The sequence below is a fragment of the Nomascus leucogenys genome, chromosome X, assembly GCF_006542625.1.
Source record: "Nomascus leucogenys isolate Asia chromosome X, Asia_NLE_v1, whole genome shotgun sequence".
NCBI lineage: Eukaryota > Metazoa > Chordata > Mammalia > Primates > Hylobatidae > Nomascus > Nomascus leucogenys.
Genome location: NC_044406.1, coordinates 47,701,230 through 47,714,600, shown reverse-complemented (window position 1 = coordinate 47,714,600; position 13,371 = coordinate 47,701,230). Strand labels below are relative to the sequence as shown.

The 13,371-nt window shown below is 39.7% G+C and overlaps 1 protein-coding gene across 2 annotated transcripts in view; it reads right to left on the bottom strand.

Annotated features, from left to right (window-relative positions):
- The window catches only part of MAOB (monoamine oxidase B), a 118,134-nt gene that overhangs the window by 15,771 nt on the left and 88,992 nt on the right, over positions 1-13,371 (bottom strand). The window lies entirely within an intron of this gene.

Sequence of the window (13,371 nt, the reverse complement as noted above, 5' to 3'; positions counted from 1 at the left end):
ATATAAACACCTCTATGCAAATAAACTAGAAAATCTAGAAGAAATGGATAAATCCTGGACACATACACCCTCCCAAGACTAAACCTAGGAAGAAATCGAATCCCTGAATAGAACAATAACAAGTTCTGAAATTGAGGCAGTAATTAATAGCCTACCAACCAAGAAAAGCCCAAGACCAGATGGATTCACAGCCAAATTCTACCAGAGGTACAAAGAGGAGCTGGTACCATTCCTTCTGAAACTCTTCCAAACAATAGAAAAAGAGGGACTCCTCCCTAACTCATTTTATGAGGCCAGCATAATCCTGATACCAAAGCCTGGCAGAGACACAACAAAAAAAGGCAATTTTAGACCAATATCCCTGATGAACATCGATGCAAAAATCCTCAATAAAATACTAGCAAACTGAATCCAGCAGCACCTCAAAAAGCTTATCCACTACGATCAAGTCAGCTTCCTCCCTGGGATGGAAGGCTGGTTCAACATATGCAAATCAATAAACGTAATCCATCACGTAAACAGAACCAATGACAAAAACCACACGATTACCTCAATAGATGCAGAAAAGGCCTTCGATAAAATTCAACAGCCCTTCATACTAAAAACTCTCAATAAACTAGGTATTAATGGAACGTATCTCAAAATAATAAGAGCTGTTTATGACAAACCCACAGCCAATATCATACTGAATGAGCAAAACCTGGAAGCATTCCCTTTGAAAATCGGCACAAGACAAGGATACCCTCTCTCACCACTCCTATTCAACATAGTGTTGGAAGTTCTGGCCAGGGCAATCAGGCAAGAGAAAGAAATAAAGGATATTCAAATAGGAAGAGAGGAAGTCAAATTGTCTCTGTTTGCAGATGACATGATCGTATATTTATTATCTGGAGGCAGAGCAGAGAGGACATGCATAATTGAAATTCATAGAGTCCCAAACCCTCATTTCAAACATGACCTCCAAAGACTCTTTCCCCCTTAAGAACAACTTGAGAAACAATTTCAGCTCATCCTGGATAACAGTGTCTTCCTCAGTTCCCTCCTGAACAAAATACAGGCACACCTCAAAGATAATGTGGGTTTCATTTCAGATAATGGAAATAAAGTGAATATTGTAATAAAGCAAATTGTGTCACACAAATTGCTTGGTTTCCCAGTGCATATAAAAGTTATATCTACACTACACTGTAGTCTATTAAGTGTGCAATAGAATTATATCTAAAATATGTACATAATTTAAACATACTTCATTACTAAAAATCTTGTTGCTGGTGGAGGGGCTTTCTTCAATGTTGATGGCTGCTGACTGATCAGGGTGGTGGCTGCTGCAGGCTGGTGTGGCTGTGGCAATTTTAAAAAAGGAGACAACCATGAAGTTTGCCACATCAATTGACTCCTTTTTTCATGAAAAATTTCTCTGAAGCCTGCGATGCTGTTTGATAGCATTTTACCCACGGTAGAACTTCTTTCAAAATTGGAGTCAATCCTCTCCAACCCTGTCACTGCTTTATCAACTAAGTTTATGTAATATTCGAAATCCCTTCTTGTCATTTCAACAACGTTCACAGCATCTTCACCAGGAGGAGTTTCCATCTCAAGAAACCACGTTCTTTGCACATCCATAAGAAGCAACTCCCCATCTATTTAAGTTTTATCATGAGATGGCAGCAATTCACTCACATCTTCAGGTTCCACTTATGATTCTAATTCTCTTGCTATTTCCACCATATCTGCACTTACTTCCTCCACTGAAGTCTTGAACCCCTCAAAGTCGCTCATGAGGATTGGAATCAACTTCTTCCAAACTCCTGTTAATGTCGATATATTGACTTCCTTCCATGAATCGCGAATGTTTTTCACGGCATTGACAATAGTGAACTCTTTCCAGAAGGTTTTCAATTTACTTTGCCCAGATCCATCAGACAAGCAAGAGGACTGTAAGGCAGGTATAGCCTTACAAAATGTATTTCTTAAATAATAAGACTTGAAAGTTGAAATTACTCCTTGATCTATGGGCTGCAGAATGGACATTGTGTTAGCAGGCATGAAAACAACAATAATCTCCTTGCACATCTCCATCAGAGCCCTTGGGTGACCAGGTGCATTGTCCATGAACAGTAACATTTTGAGGAATCTTTTTTCTTCTGAGCAGAAGGTCTCAAGAATGGGCTTAAAATATTCAGTAAACCATGCTATAAATAGATAGGCTGTCATTCAGACTTTGTTGCTGTTTGATAGCATTTATAGAGTACAGGCAGAGTAGACTTAGCATAATTCCTAAGGGTCTTAGGATTTCCTGAATGGTAAATGGACATTGACTTCAACTTAAAGTCACCAGCTGCATTAACTCCTAACAATAGAGACAGCCTGTCCTTTGAAGCTTTGAAGCCAGGTGCTGACTTCCTTTCTCTAGCTATGAAAGTCCTAGATGGCATTTTCTTCCAATATAATGCTGTTTGGTCTACATTAAAAACCTGTTGTTTCTGGTCGGGTGTGGTGGCTCTTGCCTGTAATCCTAGCACTTTGGGAGGCCAAGGTGGGCGGATCACTTGAGGTCAGGAGTTCAAGACCAGCCTGGCCAACATGGTGAAACCCTGTCTCTACTAAAAATACAAATATTAGATGGGCATGGTGGCGTGAGACTGTAACCCCAGCTACATGGGAGGCTGAGGCAGGAGAATCACTTGAACCCGGGAGGCGGAGGTTGCAGTGAGCCGAGATCGCGCCACCGCACTCCAGCCTCGGTGAAAGAGCGAGACTCCATCTCAAAACAAAACAAAACAAGACAATCTGTTGTTTAATGTAGCCACCTTTGTCAATGTTCTTAGGTAGAACTTCTGGATAACTTGCTGCAGCTTCTTCATCAGCCCTTGCTGCTTCACCTTGCACTTTTATGTTATGGGGAGAAGGCTTCTTTCCTTAAACTTCATGAACCAACCTCTGCTAGCTTCACACTTTTCTTCTGCAGCTTCAACTTCAGTTGAAGAGAGTTGGGGGCCTTGCTCTGGATCTAGGCTTTGGCTTAAAGGAATATTGTGGCTGGTTTGATCTTCTATTCAGACCATTCAGTTCTCTGTATCAGCAAAAGGGCTGTTTTACTTTCTTATCATTCATATGTTCACTGGAGTGTACTTTTAATTTCCTTCAAGAATTTTTATTTTGCATTTACAACTTGGGTATTTAACACAAGAGGCCTAGCTTTCAGCCTATCTCAGCTTTCAATATGCCTTCCTCACTAAGCTTAATCATTTCTAGTTTTTGATTTAAAGCAAGAGATGTGCAGCACTTTCTTTCACTTGAACACTGGAGAGACCACTGTAGGGTCATTCATTGGCCTTATTTCATTACTGTTGTGCCCCAGGGAATAGAGATACCCAAGAAGATGGGGAGATCTGGGGGAACAGTTGGTTGATTGAGCAGTCAGAATACATACAGCATTTATTGATTAAGTTTGCCATCTTATATGGGTGCTGTTTATGGAACTCCTAAACAATTACAATAGTAACATCAAGGGCCACTGATCACAGATCACCATGACAAACATAATAATAATGAAAGTTTGAAATATTGTGAGAATTACCAAAATGTGACACAGAGACACGAAGTGAGTACACGCTGTTGGAAAAATGATGCCAATAAACCTGCTCAATGCAGGGTTGCCATAAACCTTCAGTTTGTAAAAAGTGCAATTATCTGTAAAGTGCAATAAAGTGAAGTTCAATAAAAAGAGGTGTGCCTGTGTATGCAATTTCAAAAGACTGTGACAGGGCACTGGTGAAAATGTCAGGGCAGAGTCTGAAATGTTATAACAATATACTACTGCAGTGTCCAACTCCTCCTGCTCCATCATTTACTTGCAAAATTGAGGTTGTTTGAACAAAATTATTGTGGAAGATTCAGCGGCAAATGTTGTATAGAAAACCCAACAAGAAGATTTCAAAATAAGGAAGAAAGAACAGAGAAAGGACCTCCTCAACATGTGTGCATACATGTGTGTAAGCAGACAAACCAGGAAGCCTTTTAAAGGGAACTTGCCTCTTTCTTGTCTCCTGCACCCCTCCCCACTGTGCACCTGTTAGAATCAATGTCCCAATCTGCCACTGGCTTGAGGGGTGTTTGAATGCCCTTCAGGCGTGCTGGGGCAGGAAAAGATGTTGAGAAAGACTGAAGTATGTGAAGAAGAAATGTTTAAAGTCTAAGAGCTCAAGATTTGAAAATACAAGAGAACCATCTTAGGAATCCCCTATTATAAGAAGGCAAGAGAGAGGAGACAAATAGGACAAGATCTGATCAAAGAACATGTGCATACTGATCATGTGGGGATCGGCTGGACAGGACCAGCATAGGACACCAGGCTGGCCAAGGTGGAAGTACTGCTTTCTCGATGTAGGGGCTCCTTGGACACTTCCTTCTCAGAGTGAATCTGGCCTCTGAGTCAAGTGGGTGCACTTAGTGGAGGTGAAGGAAAAAGGGGCAGCGAAGAAAGTCATATTCATGCCAGGACAAGCTATGCAGCATGGAAGGGATTTCTATCACTTGCAGATAGAAAGCTCAAGAGCCCCATCCATGCACACAAAACATCTCATCAGCTTTGTAGGGCCTTACTCTTAGAAAAAGAGAGATGATATTCAAGGACATCCAAACACTTAAAGAAGTTCTTAAAGAATAAATGCAAAGACAAAAGAAGAAACAAATTCACAACTAACAAATGAACCAGAAAAACTATGGGGGGGGTGGGTAGGGGAAGGGACCCAATAATTCAGGTAGTAGAAGAAATTTCCCCCAAAGTGCTAACTTTCTCAGAAACAAAAGAAGCCATTGTAGCTCTGGGAGGTAACAAAGAGGCATGTTCAGAATAAAATAATTCAATAGAAGCTTTTGTAATGTAGGGGCATGGAGGCAGGAGCTTTGATGAGATGATAATAACATTCATCTGGATGAATAACTGAAGAAGTTTACCAAGGACAAAATTAAAGGAAAAATAACAATAAGGGAATGTCCTACCTGACGTAGTATATAACATATTATAAACATATTATAAAGCTACAGATATTAAAACAGTACAATGCTGTCATAGGATTAGATAATATAAACGTGTGCTTTCCAAAGTGGGGGTGTACACCTAGATTGCACATCTAGATAGTGGAAGAAAATACTAGAGATTCTGGCTTTTCGATTTAAGCTTTTTAAAAAGTCTACTTTTCAAATGTTTTATAGTTACAATGATACAATTTTTCAGAGGTACTTGTGTATAATTTAGGAATACCTATAATGATAGTTTATGTCTACATTTTTTAATAAGTAGAGCTGCAAAAATGTTTAGAATGCAGTGACAAAGATCAGTGGAACAGAAAGAATCAATGTGTATCTGAGAATTTAGTAGGGGGAACCATCATACGACAAATAGTTAAAAACTGATTCACTGGGAGAAAATATTTGCAATATAAACAGAAGAAAACTTTAATGAGCAAAGGTAATTTACAAAATGATACCTTGTTAATGATAAAAATTGCAAATTATAGATAAATGAGGTAATTTCTCCTACCTGATTGACAAAAAAATTTTAAATTTTAAATATTATTGGCTGGTGTCTTAGACTGCTGGTGTTGCTATAAAGGGATACCTGAGGCTGGGTAATATATGAAGGAAAGACGATATTTATTTGGCTCATGGTTCTACAGGCTGTACAAGAAACATGGCGCCAGCATCTGCTTCTCATGAGGGCCTCAGGAAGCTTCCACTCATGGCTGAAGGTGAAGAGGAGCTGGCGTGTGCCGATCACTTGGTGAGACGGGAGGCAAGAGAGAGGGGAGGGAAGTGCCAGGCTCTTTTTAACAACCAGCTCTCATGGGAACTGACAGAGCAAAAACTCATTTATTACCTCAGGGAGGAGGGCGGCACCAAGATGTTCAGGAGGGATCTGCCCACATGACCCAAACATTTGCTTTTAGGCCCCACCTCCAACAATGGGGATCAAATTTCAACATGAGATTTGGAGAAGACAAATATGGAACTTATATCAACTGGCAAGGATGTGAGAGGACAGATCCTAACAAAAATTTCACAAGTCTACCCAAATCAATTGACTTGATAATTCCATCCTACAGCATTTATCAAAAAGAAATGCTCCTATACAAACATGTAGAGCTATATGGAGGATGCTGTTTATTGCAGCATGGTGTATAATAGCAAAAACATGGAAACAAGAAAAATGACTATCAACAGCTGATGTCTTAGGTAAATTCTGATAAGGCACACAATGAGATACTGTTTATTCAGCTGTCGAAAGGGGGTAGATTTAAATGTACTGCTATGGAGAGATATCCATGGCATATTGTTAACAGGAAAAAGCAAATTTCGGTATGATATGTATGATGTATGATTTTTTTAAAAAACATGTTTTTGGAAAAATATATTAACATATTTATTTAAAGTTAAAGTTATATTTGTATAAAATATTTGTTATATTATTTAACATGTATTTCCAGTATATATAATTCTCTCTACATATATATAGGGATGCTCACACACATATATTTAAAGTACAGGTTGAGTATCCCTATCCCTTATATGAAATGTTTGAGACAAGAAGTGTTTCAAACTTTGGCTCTTTTCAGATTTTGGAATTCTTGCACATACATAATGAGATTTGAGGGTGAGACCCAAGCCCAAATACCAGATTCATTTATGTTTCAAATACATCTTATACACATAGTCTGGAGGTAATTTTATACATATTTTAATAATTTTGTACATGAAACAAAGTTTTGACTGTGACCTATTACATGAGGTCAGCTATGGAATTTTCTACTTGAGACATCATGTCGATGCTTCAAATGTTTCAGAATTTGGAGCATTTTGAATTTTGAGTTTTCAGATTAGGGATGTTCAACTTGTATTCCCTATGCCTACAGTAAATCTTTAAGGATAAACAATCTAAATTTTTAACAGTGGCCCTCTAGGGGGAGGAACAATAGAAGAGAAACATTTTTCACACACTTTTAGTTTTTGAAAGTTTTATGGTCATTATATTTATTTCTGTAATTTAGAAAAACAGGTACAGCTTCTGCCATTGAAAACATAAATTGAGATAAATTAGATGTAAATATTCAAGGGAAAGTAGAAATGGTTCATAGATGAACAAAAGCAAGGAGACCACAAGAATTCAATGCATTGCTAACAGCCTACCCTTTCCACAGAAGTGGGCTAGAATGAAGGGCTGATGCATCCCGTGTAGGGTGGGGTGCTGAAGGTGAGGGCGGCTAGACTTAGAATGCCTCAGTGGAAGGCCAGCAAAAAATAGGAAGCCTGTCCTTGCAAATTCACAAAGATGTTACACACTAAGAGACTGGGAAGCATTTCCTGGGATAATCAATCTAGAAGCAATCAGGTGCTCTTACCACACACAGGAGATGACCATGTGAGGAAATGGGTATGTTAATTTGCTTGACCACAAATCATTTCACTACGTACATGTGTATCAAAACATTATGAGGTACACCTTAAATATCTACAATTAAAAATAAAATAAAAGCAGTGTTTAGCATGATGCTGGGATTGGGTGGGGGGTGTGGAGGGGAGAAGCACTCAAGAGTTGGCTACCTCTGTCTGTATCAAAATACAAAATGTTACCTTCTCTTTAATAACCCAAGCCACACCGAACTTGTGAAACAAAACAAAGCAACATAAAACCAAAACTCTGGTGATTACTGACTGTGTGCCTGATATGTGCTAATCACTGTGCTGGATTGTTGGGGCTGCATAATTCATACCCTTCTATCTTGTTACTTCATATTGACTGAGCTTGTATGTTACTAGTAATTACAGTGTCTTTGGCAGTGATGTTGATAGTCTGGTGCAAAGCAAAGATCTTGTTATAAGAGTGAACTTCTCCAGATTTCATTACAGAAACTTTCAAATAAGTGTCATTGAATACACTTATCAATGTAACAGGAATCATATCGGATGTGAGTCTGGAGCCTTACTTGGTGTTTTTATAATAGCCTAGAACTCAATACATTGTTGTGCAATTACCAGTTTGCATGAGTGTCTTCCTCCTGAGTCTGGATTTTCTGGGCAAGGAAAAGTGCCTTTGAATTCTCAGTGCCTAGCACTGTGTCTGGCATACAACAGGTGCCCAGTTGAAGAAATACATTAAAGTTGTAACTCAAAAGAAATCTCAAATGCTTTGGTGAGGCTATCTCATGTCAACAAACTTTTTTTTTTTTTTGAGATAGAGATGGAGTCTCACTCTGTTGCCCAGGCTGAAGTTCAATTATAGCTCATTCACTGTATCTTCCACCTCCTGGGCTCAAGCAATCCTCCAGTCTCAGCCTCCCAAGAGGCTGTTACTACAGGTGTGCACCACTATGCCTTGCCCACAATCATTTTTTAAAAGACTTATGCAAGGCTCATTACCAACAAGGACCGAGTCGGATTCTGAGGGGTGGAGGTCTTGGGTTTTCTTTCTGATACTAGTGCCTAACAACTTGCCTGGCACATAGCAGGCCTAAGATAAAGATTTGCAGGCATGAATGGAAAGTTAGTTTCTCTCCATAAATAAAGGCACTCATGCTCATTCAGAGAAGACTGTATTCCTGGTCCTAAACCTTATCTACTTGCCACCAGCCAGTCATTTAAAATGGGTGACCTAGGTCACAAGAGGAAGAAATTCAGCACCAGTGTGTTACAGCCGTTAGATTCAAAGACTAAAATGACAGGGCTCTTTGTGGTGGGTCACTGCACTGACTTTGCAAACAGTAGATTACTTGCTCAACTGATGCACCAATCCAATAGCAGTCCTAAACGTGATTATCTGCAACGTGGAGAGCCTGTGATGCAGCGGAAAAAGAGTAGTTATACAGGAAGAAGCACCCTGAGGCAAAATTGTGGCACTTTCCCCATTTGCCTCCAACCTTCTTTCCGCAGTCTTGCTCCTCCTTGGGGTACATCCCGCCCTTCACCCTCAGTTCTAGATGCTGACTCTTCTTACATGGCCTCCACTTGGAAGAAAAGTGGGTTCTATAAGAGCAAATATGACAAGATTCTAGCATTGTGCTGTCTGCATGTGGCTACTTGAATTTATATTTAAAGCAATTAACATTAAATAGACCGCTAGCAAGACTAATAAAGAAGAAAAGGGAGAAGAATCAAATAGATGCAATAAAAAATTGATAAAGGGGATATCACCACCGATCCCACAGAAATACAATCTACCATCAGAGAATACTACAAACACCTCTAAGCAAATAAACTAGAAAATCAAGAAGAAATGGATAAATTCCTCGACAAATACACCCTCCCAAGACTAAACCAGGAAGAAGTTGAATCTCTGAATAGACCAATAACAGGCTCTGAAATTGTGGCAATAATCAATAGCTTACCAACCAAAAAGAGTCCAGGACTTGATGGATTCACAGCTGAATTCTACCAGAGGTACAAGGAGGAACTGGTACCATTCCTTCTGAAACTATTCCAATCGATAGAAAAAGAGGGAATCCTCCCTAACACATTTTATGAGGCCAGCATCATCCTGATACCAAAGCCCAGCAGAGACACAACCAAAAAAGAGAATTTCAGACCAATATCCTTGATGAACATTGATGCAAAAATCCTCAATAAAATACTGGCAAACTGAATCCAGCAGCACATCAAAAAGCTTATCCACCATGATCAAGTGGGCTTCATCCCTGGGATGCAAGGCTGGTTCAACATATGCAAATCAATAAATGTAATCCAGCATATAAACAGAACCAAAGACAAAAACCACATGATTGTCTCAATAGATGCAGAAAAGGCCTTTGACAAAATTCAACAGCCCTTCATGCTAAAAACTCTCAATAAATTAGGTATTGACGGGACATATCTCAAAATCCTAAGAGCTATCTATGACAAACCCACAGCCAATATCATACTGAATGGGCAAAAACTGGAAGCATTCCTTTGAAAACTGGCACAAGACAGGGATGCCCTCTCTCACCACTCCTATTCAACATAGTGCTGGAAGTTCTGGCCAGGAAAATCAGGCAGGAGAAGGAAATAAAGGGTATTCAATTAGGAAAAGAGGAAGTCAAATTGTCCCTGCTTGCAGATGACATGATTGTATATCTAGAAAACCCCATTGTCTCAGCCCAAAACCTCCTTAAGCTGATAAGCAACTTCAGCAAAGTCTCAGGATACAAAATCAATGTGCAAAAATCACAAGCATTCTTGTACACCAATCACAGACAAACAGAGAGCCAAATCATGAGTGAACTCCCATTCACAATTGCTTCAAGGAGAATAAAATACCTAGGAATCCAACTTACAAGGGATGTGAAGGACCTCTTCAAGGAGAACTACAAACCACTGCTCAATGAAATAAAAGAGGATACAAACAAATGGAAGAACATTCCATGCTCATGGGTTGGAAGAATCAATATCATGAAAATGGCCATACTGCCCAAGGTAATTTATAGATTCAATGCCATCCCCATCAAGCTACCAATGACTTTCTTCACAGAACTGGAAAAAAACTACTTTAAAGTTCATATGGAACCAAAAAAGAGCCCACATCGCCAAGTCAATCCTAAGCCAAAAGAACAAAGCTGGAGGCATCACGCTACCTGACTTCAAACTATACTACAAGGCTACAGTAACCAAAACAGCATGGTACTGGTACCACAACAGAGACATAGATCAATGGATCAGAACAGAGCCCTCAGAAATGATGCCGCGTATCGACAACTATCTGATCTTTGACAAACCTGACAAAAACAAGCAATGGGAAAAGGATTCCCTATTTAATAAACGGTGCTGGGAAAACTGGCTAGCCATATGTAGAAAGCTGAAACTGGATCCCTTCCTTACACCTTATACAAAAATTAATTCAAGATGGATTAAAGACTTACATGTTAGACCTAAAACCATAAAAACCCTAGAAGAAAACCTAGGCAATACCATTCAGGACATAGGCATGGGGAAGGACTTCATGTCTGAAACACTAAAAGCAATGGCAACAAAAGCCAAAATTGACAAATGGGATCTAATTAAACTAAAGAGCTTCTGCACTGCAAAAGAAACTACCATCAGAGTGAACAGGCAACCTACAAAATGGGAGAAAATTTTCGCAACCTACTCATCTGACAAAGGGCTAATATCCAGAATCTACAATGAACTCAAACAAATTTACAAGAAAAAAACAAACAACCCCATCAAAAAGTGGGCGAAGGACATGAACAGACACTTCTCAAAAGAAGACACTTATGCAGCCAAAAAACACATGAAAAAATGCTCATCATCACTGGCCATCAGAGAAATGCAAATCAAAACCACAATGAGTACCATCTCACACCAGTTAGAATGGCCATCATTAAAAAGTCAGGAAACAACAGGTGCTGGAGAGGATGTGGAGAAATAGGAACACTTTTACACTGTTGGTGGGACTGTAAACTAGTTCAACCATTGTGGAAGTCAGTGTGGTGATTCCTCAGGGATCTAGAACTAGAAACACCATTTGACCCAGCCATCCCATTACTGGGTATATACCCAAAGGATTATAAATCATGCTGCTATAAAGACACATGCACACGTATGTTTACTGCAGCACTATTCACAATAGCAAAGACTTGGAACCAATCCAAATGTCCATCAACGACAGACTGGATTAAGAAAATGTGGCACATATACACCATAGAATACTATGCAGTCATAAAAAATGATGAGTTCATGTCCTTTGTAGGGACATGGATGAAACTGGAATAATTAATACATCATTCTCAGTAAACTATCGCAAGGACAAAAAACCAAACACCACATGTTCTCACTCATAGGTGGGAATTGAACAATGAGAACACATGGACACAGGAAGGGGAACACCACACTCCGGGGACTGTTGTGGGGTGGGGGGAGGGGGAAGGGACAGCATTAGGAGATATACCTAATGCTAAATGACGAGTTAATGGGTGCAGCAAACCAACATGGCACATGGATACATATGTAACAAACCTGCCCATTGTGCACATGTACCCTAAAACTTAAAGTATAATAATAATAATAAAAAGAAAAAGAAAAGAAAAAATAAATAGAATTCTTATGCCTGTAATCCCAGCACTTTGGGAGGCCGAGGCAGGTGGATCACGAGTTCAGGAGATTAAGACCATCCTGGCTAACACGGTGAAACCCCATCTCTACTAAAAATGCAAAAAACTAGGCAGGCATGGTGGCACGCACCTGTAATCCCAGCTACTTGGGAGGCTGAGGCAAGAGAATCGCTTGAACCCGGGAGGCAGGGGTTGCAGTGAGCCAAGATCGCACCACTGCACTCCAGCCTGGGCAACAGAGCGAGACTCCATCTCAAAACAAAGCAAAACAAAATTAAATTAAATAGAATTTTAAAATCTGATTCCCGGCCGGGCGCGGTGGCTCACGCTTGTAATCCCAGCACTTTGGGAGGCCGAGGCGGGCGGATCACAAGGTCAGGAGATCGAGACCACAGTGAAACCCCGTCTCTACTAAAAATACAAAAAATTAGCCGGGCGTGGTGGCGGGTGCCTGTAGTCCCAGCTACTCGGAGAGGCTGAGGCAGGAGAATGGCGTGAACCCGGGAGGCGGAGCTTGCAGTGAGCCGAGATTGCGCCATTGCACTCCAGCCTGGGCGATAGAGCGAGACTCCGTCTCAAAAAAAAAAAATAAATAAAAAATAAAATAAAATCTGATTCCCAAGTCTCACTAGCTATATTTCAAGTGTTCAGTACCCACATGTGGCTAGTGACTAGTGTATTAAAGCAGCTCTAGAACATTCCCATCATTGTAGAATCCAGCACTTTAGTGAGCATCCCTGTAATGTTCTACCCAATTGAGGAGTACGCTTGTTGAATATGTGCAAATGAATAAATGAATTTAATTTAATATGGTAGAATCGACACTAGAGAGAGAGCCAAGACATTTTCAGAATCTCAACCTTGGTGATTGGCTTTATAAATCCATACTTTAAAATACTGAATTAGAAAAGATTAGTCATCTCTTTTCACAAGATTTTGGGGAAGGAGTAAATAAACTTTTTATTGATTTACAAAGAGTTGGTTATATTCTAAGGAAAGTTAATTCCATGAGTTTGTGCCAATATATTTTATTTGAATGAACTGTGCTTAGAACCTGGATTAACATTTTATGTCCAGCATTCTAACAAAACAGTTACGTGCAAACACACGTCTTTAAGTTTTCAAAAGCAATTGAAACAAAAACAAAAATTGCCAAGTGGGACCTAATTAAACTAAAGAGCTTCTACACAGCAAAAGAAACTATCAAGAAAGTAAACACAGCCTACAAAATGGGAGAAAATGTTTGCAAACTATACCTCTGACAAAGGTCTAATATCCAGAATCTACAAGG